At 41.5% G+C, this 11,394-nt stretch overlaps 1 long non-coding RNA gene across 2 annotated transcripts; it reads left to right on the top strand.

The window, feature by feature from the left end:
* The first annotated feature begins 551 nt into the window (after positions 1 to 551).
* On the top strand, positions 552 to 10,771 carry LOC133884568 (uncharacterized). 2 transcript variants are annotated; one of them, XR_009903134.1, is made up of 2 exons: positions 552 to 10,364; positions 10,483 to 10,771. It is a non-coding gene; the product is annotated as an uncharacterized LOC133884568 (long non-coding RNA). The 2 variants fall into 2 exon arrangements; XR_009903133.1 differs by having other exon boundaries at positions 10,475 to 10,771.
* Positions 10,772 to 11,394: the final 623 nt, after the last annotated feature.

Raw genomic sequence — 11,394 nt, 5'->3', positions numbered from 1 at the left:
TTAGATGGTCAAGTATTGCGATACCTTAGTAGGTCTAGTTTAGTTAGACAGTTGTCTGTTGTGTAGTGACTTTTTTCTTAATTTTTTCTATAACTGAGAGTTACTCATTGGCTTTTCTTCTTATTAATATAATTATAATTTTCTGCCTTTCAAAAAAAAGAACTCAATCCAATTCAAACGGGCGGTGTCACATGTGAGCTGTGACGACCAAGAACATGATCTCAGCACGTAGGGGCAGAGCTTACGGAGGTTAACATGGGCCATGACCCTCTTGTGTTTGCTCCTCCAATATGCAAAAGCAATGTGTTTGCTGCCATATTTGATTAAATTGGCATCAAATAGCATTTACATAATTCATCTATTTCTTGCTAGTGCTCTCTTCTAAACTTCGGCTCAAGCTCCGCCGCTGCGAGCAAGTGCTTTCGCACACGGGAGTTGGCCGACGGTCGGCAGTCAACAGCAGCCGCATATGTGGCCCACGGAACTCCCGAGGAGCCTAGAAATCTCCCGCTCCGCGTCCCACCGAAACCCTGCGAGACGCGCAAGTGCGCACGCCAGCGCAGAGCCGTGTCCGCCAAGGATTCCGCTTCGGTGGGTGCCAGCCCGGCCCCCCCACCGCCTCTCCACGACAATAAATAGCGCCCACGGGACGACCTCTTCTCCATCGCGATCTGGTTTTCCTCTCGTCCGTGGTCGGCGCCCTTGGCCCAGGCCTCGTCGCGTTCTCGTTTTCTGTTCCTCCTCTTCTCCGTTTCGATTTTGAGTCGAGTCGAGTCGGTTTCTTCTTCTCCGCTTGATTTGATTTCGTGTCGCCGCTTTTTGCCCTTCCGTGCTTCGCAGATTCCTTGGGCGGTCGCGTTCGCCTGCGTTAGACGAGGGGAGCGATCGATCCGAGTTCGATCGGATCGTCGAGTTGTTCGGTTTGCGGTCTAGTTCTCCTGTGATCCGATTCGCCTGTTTCCTTTCCGATCCTCGTGTTTCGTGTTCGCCTTCTCAGCGTGTGGGTTGCAGGGTTGGATCCAATTGGGAGTTGGAGTTCGTCATGGCGTCGTGTGGCAAGGGGATCAGGCCGCGGAGGTTCAGGCAGGTCAGTCTCTCGTCGGATCCGGTCGTTCCATTGGCTTTGTCACTTGGATTCGATGGTTTCAGACTCGAATGGTCCCCTCCTGTGATCTCTCATCCTTGAGCGCTGGCCTTACATATTGAATCTTGAATCGTCCGTTATTACTCGGTAGACGAGGTGGTCTCGAAACCCTGGGTTGATTTCGTATTCTTACCGCTGATCTCTGTTTTGGTATGTGTATGTCGCCCTTTAGATGCAGAAGGAATTGTGAGTACTCACCAAGGAGTGACGAGTTGAAGGGTGGAGGTTTGCTTTTGGTTTATTGGTTGTTTTTTATATGTTCTGGTTCACTGTTGATTAGGATATTTGAAGGTTGGATCAGAAACTTGACCGACTTGATTGGAATTGTTATGGGCCAGATCTGCCAAGGCAGCAGGCGTGGAATTTTGGAGGTAGATTGAGGCGCTAGACCGGAGGTCGTAGCAACGGAAGAACAAAATCGTTTGGATATCTCTACCTCTTTGTGATTTATTGGTCTGCGCAGTTAAATTTCTGCCCACTGCAATTCTGATTTTTGGGCTGTTGGTTCTTCTCCAGCAATTGGAATGTATGGATTGCCCACGAGTTCTTCTGCTCCAGATATTGGAATTGGACCATGCAAATTCTCGCAGATATCATAACTACAGAGACAGGACTTGTCGCAGCTGATATTAGCAAATTGCTGTCATCATCTGAGCAGGCTTTATCCCTATCCCTGCATTATTTGATGCATGTTTCTGTTGTTTAAGGGTTTCCTCTGTCAAATTGATAGATACCGTAGAATGGTCTCACGCTCATTGCAGATCTCTAGGTGATACTTGCACAAGAGCTACCTGATGCCGAGTGAAATATCTGTGAAGTACTTCAAATTTACCACCTTTCATCTATTGTGTATTATGATGTTTGAGCGGCATCCACAGTAGATGATGATCACAGGATGATTTCTTGGATCCTTGCAGGTTACTAGCTGATATTTTTGCCAAAGCAATCTGATGCCAGCGGAAATATGTTTGCAGTAATTCAAAACTAGGGCGATCCTAATGCCGAGTGAACCTGTTGCCAGTACTTCTAACCTCTTCCAATCCTTAATTACTCGCACAACATGATTTTATATGAAACTGTTGCTGAGTTAAAAAATCGAATATGCAGTGGTAGAAGATGTCAATCATGTTTTGGGCTTCAAGCTAGATGGGGAATTTTGGAACTGCAAAAACTTTGTGCTCTCCTTTTATGCTTTGACTCTGTAAACTTGTTTGTCCCTTGGTACTTTTCTGCGCTGAGCTTCGATTCTCGTTTCGATGTGTGTTTCTTGTTGGCCTTCCATCCTGTGGGTTGCAGGATTGGATCCAATAGGGACTCGGAGCTCTTGGTGGCATCGTGTGGCAGGGAGGTCGAGTCAGGTTAGTACCGTGGATCCGGCCGTTCGATTGGTTCCCGTCTCTTGGATTTGGTGGTTTCAGCAATTTGTTCTACCTTCTAGCTTCGTATTATCGAGCCAGGCCTCTCCAGTGGCTAAATCATGGGTCATCACCCGAAGCACGAGTGGACTCGAGACCGGTGATCTCGCGTGTGGTATTTGTTTATCCTTTAGATACTGTAAATGAATAGAAAGGAGTTCAGTTTTCTGCCCGTTACATTTCTGATTTGATTGCTGGTTCTTCTCCAGCACGATTATTGGATCTTATGGATTGCCGATGAGTTCCTTCCACATCAATTGGATTTGCCACGCCTTGTTTGTTAATTAACAACATCAATTGGATTTGCCGCGCCTTGTTTGTTAATTAACAACAATCTTGTTAACCTTCTTTGAGACGCAACTAATGTTCCTCATAGGCTATCGTTCGTTCTTGTTAGTAATTCTTGATTCTCGCAGATATCATCAACTACAGAGAGAACTCAGCTGATATTGCTGTCATCATCTGATCAGGCTTTATCCCTATCTCCTGCATTATTTGATCCATGTTTGGCTGTTTAAGAGCTTCTGAACAAGTAGTTACCATAGAATGGTGTCGTCTTCACTGCAGGTCACTAGCTGATACTTCTTTTTTGGGTTGGAGAAAATGCACTGTGATATTTGCGCAAGAGTAATCTGACGCCAAGGTGAAATCTTTCTGCATTTCTTTAAACCTACCACCTTTTCTAATTCATAATTAACAGTTTGAGCGGTTTCTACCTCAAAAGTAGATAATGACCGTAGAATGGTCTTTTGATCATTGCATGTCACTAGCTGGTATTTTTGTAGGACCAGTCCAATGCTGAGTGAAATTTATTTGCAGTAACCTCTTCCTATTCATTACTTAGATATTAATGTGGGAGATTATGAATTGTTAATGAATTAAATATCTGGCTGTTCATCTTTATTTACACAACATGATTTTATATGAAATTGTTGCTGGGTTAAAAATTCGGATGTTTTGGTTGATCTGCATTGGTAGAAGATATCAATCATGTTTTCTAGCTTCAAGCTAGATGGGGAATTTTAGAACTTCTAAAACTACACCCACAATTTGGTTATAATTTTTAGTTATAAGCATATTTCTGTCTTGTCATGCTTGAGTGTTTCATGCACGTAGCTTTGATTTCGGTGTTTCTTTTCTGTGTTGCAGATCTTTTATCTCATCTCATTGGTAGTTGATCTGATTTGGGTGTAATGTCCGGTTTGGAATCTCTATATGTGGTTTGATTTGCTTCAGCTACTTTCAATCTTCATGTTCCATGCTCATCTTATCCATATGTTTGTTGCGGGACTTGTTTGGCATCTGAGCTCCCTATGGCAGAACCTTGCACTGGAAATGGGGCAGGTCAGTGCCTAGTGCAACGTCCTTTTGGTTAATTTGACTCGTTACTTGGATTCAGTGAGCCCAGATCTAAATGGTTCGCCTGCAATATTCTGCCTTCATGTTCCTAAGCTTGCTCCTCCAATGGATAGTGAAGGGTTATATTATCCCCACGAGGTTTGAGACCCTGGATTTATTCTTAGTCAAGCTGATTTCAGTTGTGTGTTTGTGTCCTTTAGATACATGAGAAGATGTTTGTTATCGAGATTGAGCAGGGTAGAGGTTTGGTTATGGGTGATACCAGTATGAAGTTTCCTGCTTTGTTATCAGTAGCTGTGAGCTCTGATTTGAATCATGTTCAGATCTGCATAGGAAGCTTTGACTCGAGTGGAGATTACAGATTGGTAAATTATGACACTTTGCTTGGATATACTCTAGCCTCTCACTTCTGATTTATTGGCCTGCACAGTTCAATTTCTGTCTGCTGATCTGTTGTGTCTTCTGTTCTCCAGAACTGAAAACAGAACTGAAATTATATGGATGCCGGGGAATTCATTTGTGTTGCAGCATTTAATAAGGGGGGCTACAAGTTTGTCCATTTGATTAACAATATTCTCCAGTTATTTTCTGCTACAAGTAACTCTTTGAATTCTTTCCTCTAAAAGAACTCTTTGAATTCTAACAGATACAGCACATAGAGATTAGATAAGAATTTCCTATCAATGGTGGTGTATTTTGTGTGCCTGACTTCTCTTAAGCAAGGGCCTCTCCCACTCATCATTTCACCTTAAATTTAAGTAGCTTTACCCCAAAGTAAGCTGGAATCATAGAATGCCTCCTGGTCACTGCAGGTTTCTCATTGACGATTTAGCAAGATCAATATGTTGCTGAGCGTAATCTGTTCTCTTATTTTTCAAATTGCACTGCCTTGTTTCACTTGTTGCTAGTCAGATAAATTGTGAAAACTTGATATTGGTGGTGCAACACTTGAATATTTGGATTGATCTGCAGATGTAGGAGGCTCTAAAGCTGTTCGGAAGCTATGTGCTAGTTTGGTGATTCAAAGCTACAAAAACACGCTATCATCTTCCTAGAGTTTGCACCAACTATTGTTCTGATTCTTGACTAGATTGTCACATTACTTCTCAGTCCACTTATGTCTGATTTTAGTTGATGACTGCTTGGTTGGTTTCCAGTTATTGCAAGTACGGATGCTGAGCTGTTCTGATTTTGGGGCATCTTATAAGATTCTTCCTTCTACCCAGAGTTTCCACTTACTCTTGTTCCTGATTACCTTTTGTTCTGGGTTCACTTGTCCGATTTTACTTGATGGCTGTTTGGTTGGTTTCCAGCAGTTGGAGCTGAAGGTGGATGGATGCTGAGACATTCTGAGTTCTGGGCGTTTTCATCTTGTGGATTCTACCTTCCCTGTGAACAATAATCGTTTCACATGTTTCTTTTGATCTGTGGTTTAGAAGCAGTACATAGCCTACAATGTTTTGGTGTTCTCTGTGTAGTGCAAAAAAATTGCATTATCATGCTCAGGCCTCATCTGTTGCTGCAGGTTTTCACTGTTTGAGTTGTTCCCAGAAAGAAAGTAATGATCTCTCGCTCGCTGTTGGTTGCTATTGATTCTGCAAGATCACTCTGAAGCTGAGCAGAATATGTTTGCAAACAACACCTAATTTCTCTACCTTTTCAACCTCTAGTTCTTTATTGCGTTGCATTTCTTTGGTTGGTGCCTTTAGCTTTTTGCTTATTAGTGCGAGACATTGCTTTCAGTTGTCCATTTGATGAATTATGATAAAAGCTTCGGTTGTCATGCTGGCAATTGGAATGTTCATTGATTTCTAGATTGTTCATTCACTAGTGTTCTGGCACTTGGATTGTTCTCCAAAGTTTTATCTACATGAATTATGAACTAGTCTGCTTGCTATCTGTAAATGAAGTCTACTCTTTTGTTTGTTCCTCTGACTTTCTACTTAGCAATTGTTTGTTCTTCTGGCTTTCTAGTTTGTAACTTTGTACTCTGTTCTACTCCATGCATTGCACTTACGTGTGCAGAGTTTGACTTCTGTAGCCCGAACAGAGAGGATGGCAACACATGACTGGGTTGTAGGGTGAGTTTTTGCTGGTTTTGTTAAATTGAACATGTTGTGGTTGGGTAACCATTTTCGAATTAGGTATTATGAGCAACTAAATTCATATAAAGTTCGAGCAATGGCTGCCTGGCTGGAGAGCTTAAAACGGGATAGTTCTCTCATCGCTTGCGTGATTAGCAACCTACATAACTCCGATTTAGGTTTGTTCAGAAAAAGATTATGTTTGCTTATAATAATATTAATTTCCTTGCTTTGTCTTTACTGCACACTTTCTCATCCTTATTTTATGCAGATTACTGACTAGGGTATTCAGCTTGGATTCTATCTTATAACATGTATCGCTAACACTAGAAACTTTCCTTTTATTTATATTCTATTGAGATGACAAGGGAGAAAAGGTGGATCTCTAATTGGTGTTTGCATGATCTTGTCTTGACCATCCCTCTTTTTGGGTTTCTGGTTCTACATTTGTTTGAATACCATCTGCTGCAATCTCATTTCAATATTTCATCTATTCTGGTTGTGGTTAATACCAAGAAAAGTTAATGTTCTATTTATTGCCATCAAAAAAGAAAATTTATCAAGGTAACATGCCATTTAGCAGGATAATTCACCTTTTAGCCAGTTCGTGTGTCATCTTGGTGTTGCAATTCCTGGTTTTCAAGTTGGTTGAAATCTTCATAAGTGAAATTGTGGCAAGCTTGTACTATCTGCCTTTGGGTGGAAGTGGATCTGGAGTCTTCTGTTTGTCTGCTGTAGTGCTGTTTGAAAAACATCGTGTTGGGTTGAATAGTTCATTTCAGTGACAGAACAAGATGTCAATCTGGTAACGTTAAGGAGGGAACCACTGGATCTCAGAATTTTTTTCGAAAATGTACTGGACCTCGAATTTGGCAGCATAGATTGAATTCTTACTAGCTGCATTGCTGTTGCATTTGTGTTGCAATTAAGTCATCCAGATTATTCAGGCTATATGTGCAGTGTTTGGGGTCATTGAAGTGGAAGATCCCATGATTGGAATGTATAGCAAAAGGCTTATGGCTGAAGTTTCTGTGCAAGCTCTGCAGTAACTAAACTGAGCTTGCTCTCCTGATCTTTTTGATTTGTGAATTTGAAGCATGTGATGTCATTTGTGTGACTGTTCCACAGATTGTCGGTATTTGCTCAGCTTGCATGAAGCTAGTGGTCTTTCGGTGCAGCTTTCGTTAACTGTGTTTTCACACTTAATTGTTTTGATTAGTGTTCCTGAAGCTCATCTGTATAACATCATACAAATTAGAATGCCTCAACTTGCATGAGGTTAGGATGGCGAAAGCAGCGAAGCCCTGAGCTCCTGACTAGTAATTTTGGTTGCATGTATCTGCACTGATTGATTGTGGCTGAGAAATGAGTTTTTCTTTTAATTAGCCAAGGCGGATTACTGTTATAATTTGGATTCTTGTTATCAAATAATTTCTGGAGTTTGGGAGGACACTGGTATACTTCGCCGCCTGCAATTATCTGCTCTGTCAGCTGTGGACTGTTTTTCTATGAGTACTCAGTAGTCATGCATCTCCTATTGTCTTGCTACCTTTTTGTGATATATTGGATCTTTCAACTGTACAAAATAATTGTTGCATCATTATTTGGTACATATGGTCTTCTTTGCTAAACTATATAAAGTTGGTGAAATTGGATGGCATTGGATTCCTAGTTATTAAACCATGCGTTAAAAGACATTGTTGTATATGTTCTTTTTGTTCGTTAGACTATTTTCATGAGCAGTGAAAAGCTGTTTGGTTCACTTATGTGACAAATCGAATTCTAGGTTCGCTGATTGTGAAGATGGCTTTATGGGTTAGTGCAGACTTCCGATCTAGCCTCCTGACTATTTTGGTTATATGGATCTACCGAGGTACATTAGACTCCAGATTCACTGATGGGTAATAACCCAGAACTGGAAGCTTAATCCTTTGGACGCTGCACTTCCTGAAACTCTTAATGTTCTCTTTCCTGTGGCAAGTTCTGATTTGGATTGTTGGTCATGGAATTGATTTTTCATAAGCTGGTTCTTGTGGCAATGGAGCTTATTTGGTGCGGATATGGATTTCAAAATCTTCAATTGCATTGTCCTAACTAGCTGGGGAACTTCGCTTTCAATTTCATTGAAAAAGGATTAAAATAAGCAGATGCCCATTTGATAACTGGTGATGGTTGCATATTCTCAAACCTTCAATTGAACAAGAATTCGAGTTCGCTGCTGATGGTGCCTGCCGCACTGGCTGTTTGCTTTATACTCCGGAGCGCAGTTGGCTAAAGCAGGACTAATTCTTTTGTTCACATATTTGTGCCAACAAAACGTAAAATTATGGACTATATGAAAACTAACCCACGAAGGAACCATGATTGTCCTATTGGTGTCGATCTTCCTTGCTCATAGCGTGTTCTTATTTTCAAACCTAGAGCTAGCAATAGATTAATTTAATTCCTATCAGGTCTCAGAAGCTATCTTGCTTTTTTCGTACTAAAAAAATGATCTGTTTGCATTTTTAATCTGTTCTGATTTGTGGTTTGTTTGTTTGTTGTTTAACACTGCCTTTGCCGGTCCCAAGCCCGGATGAGAAAATGTGGAGGGAACTGCAAATATCTCTATTCTATGATTAGCTTTTAGAAATACCATGGTCTGAGTTCACTCACAAAATATGTGGTTTAGTTTAATCGTTGAAGTGTGTAAAGATAGTAAAGGTGAGCTATAGTTGATTAAATATTTATCTTTAATAAATTAAGCAAGCTGAACAGGGTAACAATATATGAAAAATATGATTAAATTTAATAATACCATAACGATCGTATGCTATTATTCGCTTTCTATGTTCCATCATAGTAGTATTAATCAAAGTAGTATTAAAGATTTCCATGTAACATAAGAAAAATATATTCATATGAATGTTTATGGCATGCTCTCGCTCTTACTCTTTTTAGGCAACATAAGTGTATACGTTGTATCTCTTCACAGGCAAGGTATGACGTTATACTGGTACGATTGTGACTATAAAACAGTAAAAAACTTCTAATGTAAGGTGGTATGCTATGCTGCATATATAGCTAACAACATAATTTCTAAAATGTAGATAAGTAAACTTTCAACATAATCAAAAGGCAGCAAGTTTATGCATAATCAAAAGGTACAACTTTCAACATAGACATGTACATCATGATTCACATATGAGAAATATAAACAACTGCAGGAGAAAAGATCTAACCCACTTCTTTTATCTCTTAAGTCGGGAAAAATCATCCAAGTAAGACATTTCATTTAATAAATTAATTAGTATAAAAATTAAAAAATAGAGGTAATCAAATGGATGAATTAGCAACAAAACACCGTAACAACAAAAATAAAAGGAGACATGCTCCTACATCCGCAAACACGACTAGGAAAGACATCCAAGTGATAACTAACTCCTACATGATCAAAAACCTAAGAACAAGATATCGATGCACAGACTAACCCTCATCGGACTAACCAAATGGACTAGTCCAACTCCAACAAAAATTATCAATGAGGCCTATGACTTTCATTATAACTATACGATCGAATTCACACCTGTAAGACCTCAACTTTCAATTTAGGTAAATGCACGCAATAGATCGACCAAATCACTGACCCGATACAAGAACGACCGATCCCAACTATCTACAAATATCTAAGGGCTACAAAGATACCACCTTTGAAGCGAGATCACAAATTAACGGCATAATCCGACAAACTCACGAAATTCATCTTTCTCCCTTCTTCTTCTTCTTCCTCCTTTCTCCTCCTCTTCTTTCCTCCTCCTCTTCTTCTTTCTTTCTTCTTTCTTTCCTTCTTCCTTTCGGCCAGCACCTCCTTGCTCAGGCCCCTCCCCTGCCGATGGCCTCCACAAGGTAGCTAGGGAAGCTCGACACAATGGGGGCTAGGGTGGCTGCGCACGGTGATCGGCTAGTGTTGGGCGTGGCGAGGCGGTAAGTCCGGCCAGGGCGGCAGCGGTGGGCCAGCAGGAGGCGACTGGAGGCGATGGGCGGGCTAACGGGAGGTGGCGATGGGCCGAGATAGGGGTGGTGCTAGGGTTGGGAGCCAGGTGAGTGCGTGTGGGATCGGGTGGTGATGATCCCACCCGATGTTATATTTTTATCCAACGGTTATATTTATTGGATTCGTTATGGAATCATCTTAACGAGATCTACGCATCTGCGGTCTCCGATCGTCCATCTGAGCATCAGTTCAAAAGGTCAAATTTTGTACTCCTTGTGGGTCCCGCATTCAACATATGAACTTTGGTCATTTTCAGGCATTACAGTATTGCCCTTTCAAGAAGCTATTTCCTACTCATTTCTTTTTCAACTCCAGGGTTCTATTTTCAGGTGATCTTGCATTCTGCCGACACTGCCCGTTTCTTTCATTTCTGTAATTCTGTTTGCCTTCCTGAAAGCCATTTTAGCTGGATGTAATCCGATTTGATGATTCCGTTTAGTATTTCAGACTTCCAGTCGAGGGAACTCAAGATGTCAAGATACAGACCCAGTGGCAAGAGAGAAAGTCCATATGACATCACGCCTCCTCTTGGGACTTGGCTGGTGGTAATTGCTTTTTGTGATTGTGCGGCTGTTACTTGAGCTGAATAAGTTTTGAATGCATGATTAGCAGCTGTTTGGATGCATCAATGTATTCATAACGAACTTGTCGAACCGAGCATTGTTAGCTCATCCTGTTTCTTGAAGGCATTGATATGCTTTATAAAAAAATCCACACTTGTTAGATGAAAGCTATTTGCTTGGAACTCAATTATTTTCCGGCACATGCAGAGGCATATATATCTGTCTTCTTATTCAGACGGCAACAGGGCACAGTTGCCGCAAGATCTTGGAGGAAAACAAAAATCATCTGATCAGAAGTGGAGACTGAACATCTCCGAGTCTGTACAAAGCAAGAAGTTCTTATTGCAAACAGAATTACAAACCTGAAGCTCCTGAGCTGCAATTACAATGCACCGAGGATGACATGCAGATCAGCAGCACCTGGGCACCTAATGTTTACTCTTGAACATCAGTTTCTCAACTTGAAATTCGAGAAGGAACTTGTAACAAATCGCAATCTGTCAAACCGAAACACGAAGTGATTCAAACCGAGAAAGTAAACCATATTCTGAGTTTCTACATGGAAAACACTGAAACTTTACAAGTTTCCTACTCAATCACAGCATTTGGACCATCATCCACTGAAACACGGTGCCGCTCGGGCGCATGTCGGTGATGGTGGGCGACGGCGAGGCCTAGGCAGAGAGCGAACCGCCGTGTGGTCGCCTCCGCCTGGGCGCACGGGACTGGGAGCCGGGGTAGAGGGCCGCGTCGGGGTCGCAAGGGAGGTCTCGGTTCGGCGCAGGGTTGTTCGCTG

The sequence above is a fragment of the Phragmites australis genome, chromosome 11 (assembly GCF_958298935.1).
Source record: "Phragmites australis chromosome 11, lpPhrAust1.1, whole genome shotgun sequence".
NCBI lineage: Eukaryota > Viridiplantae > Streptophyta > Magnoliopsida > Poales > Poaceae > Phragmites > Phragmites australis.
Note: the sequence above shows the minus strand (reverse complement) of the source record. Positions and strands in the feature narration are given on the sequence as shown.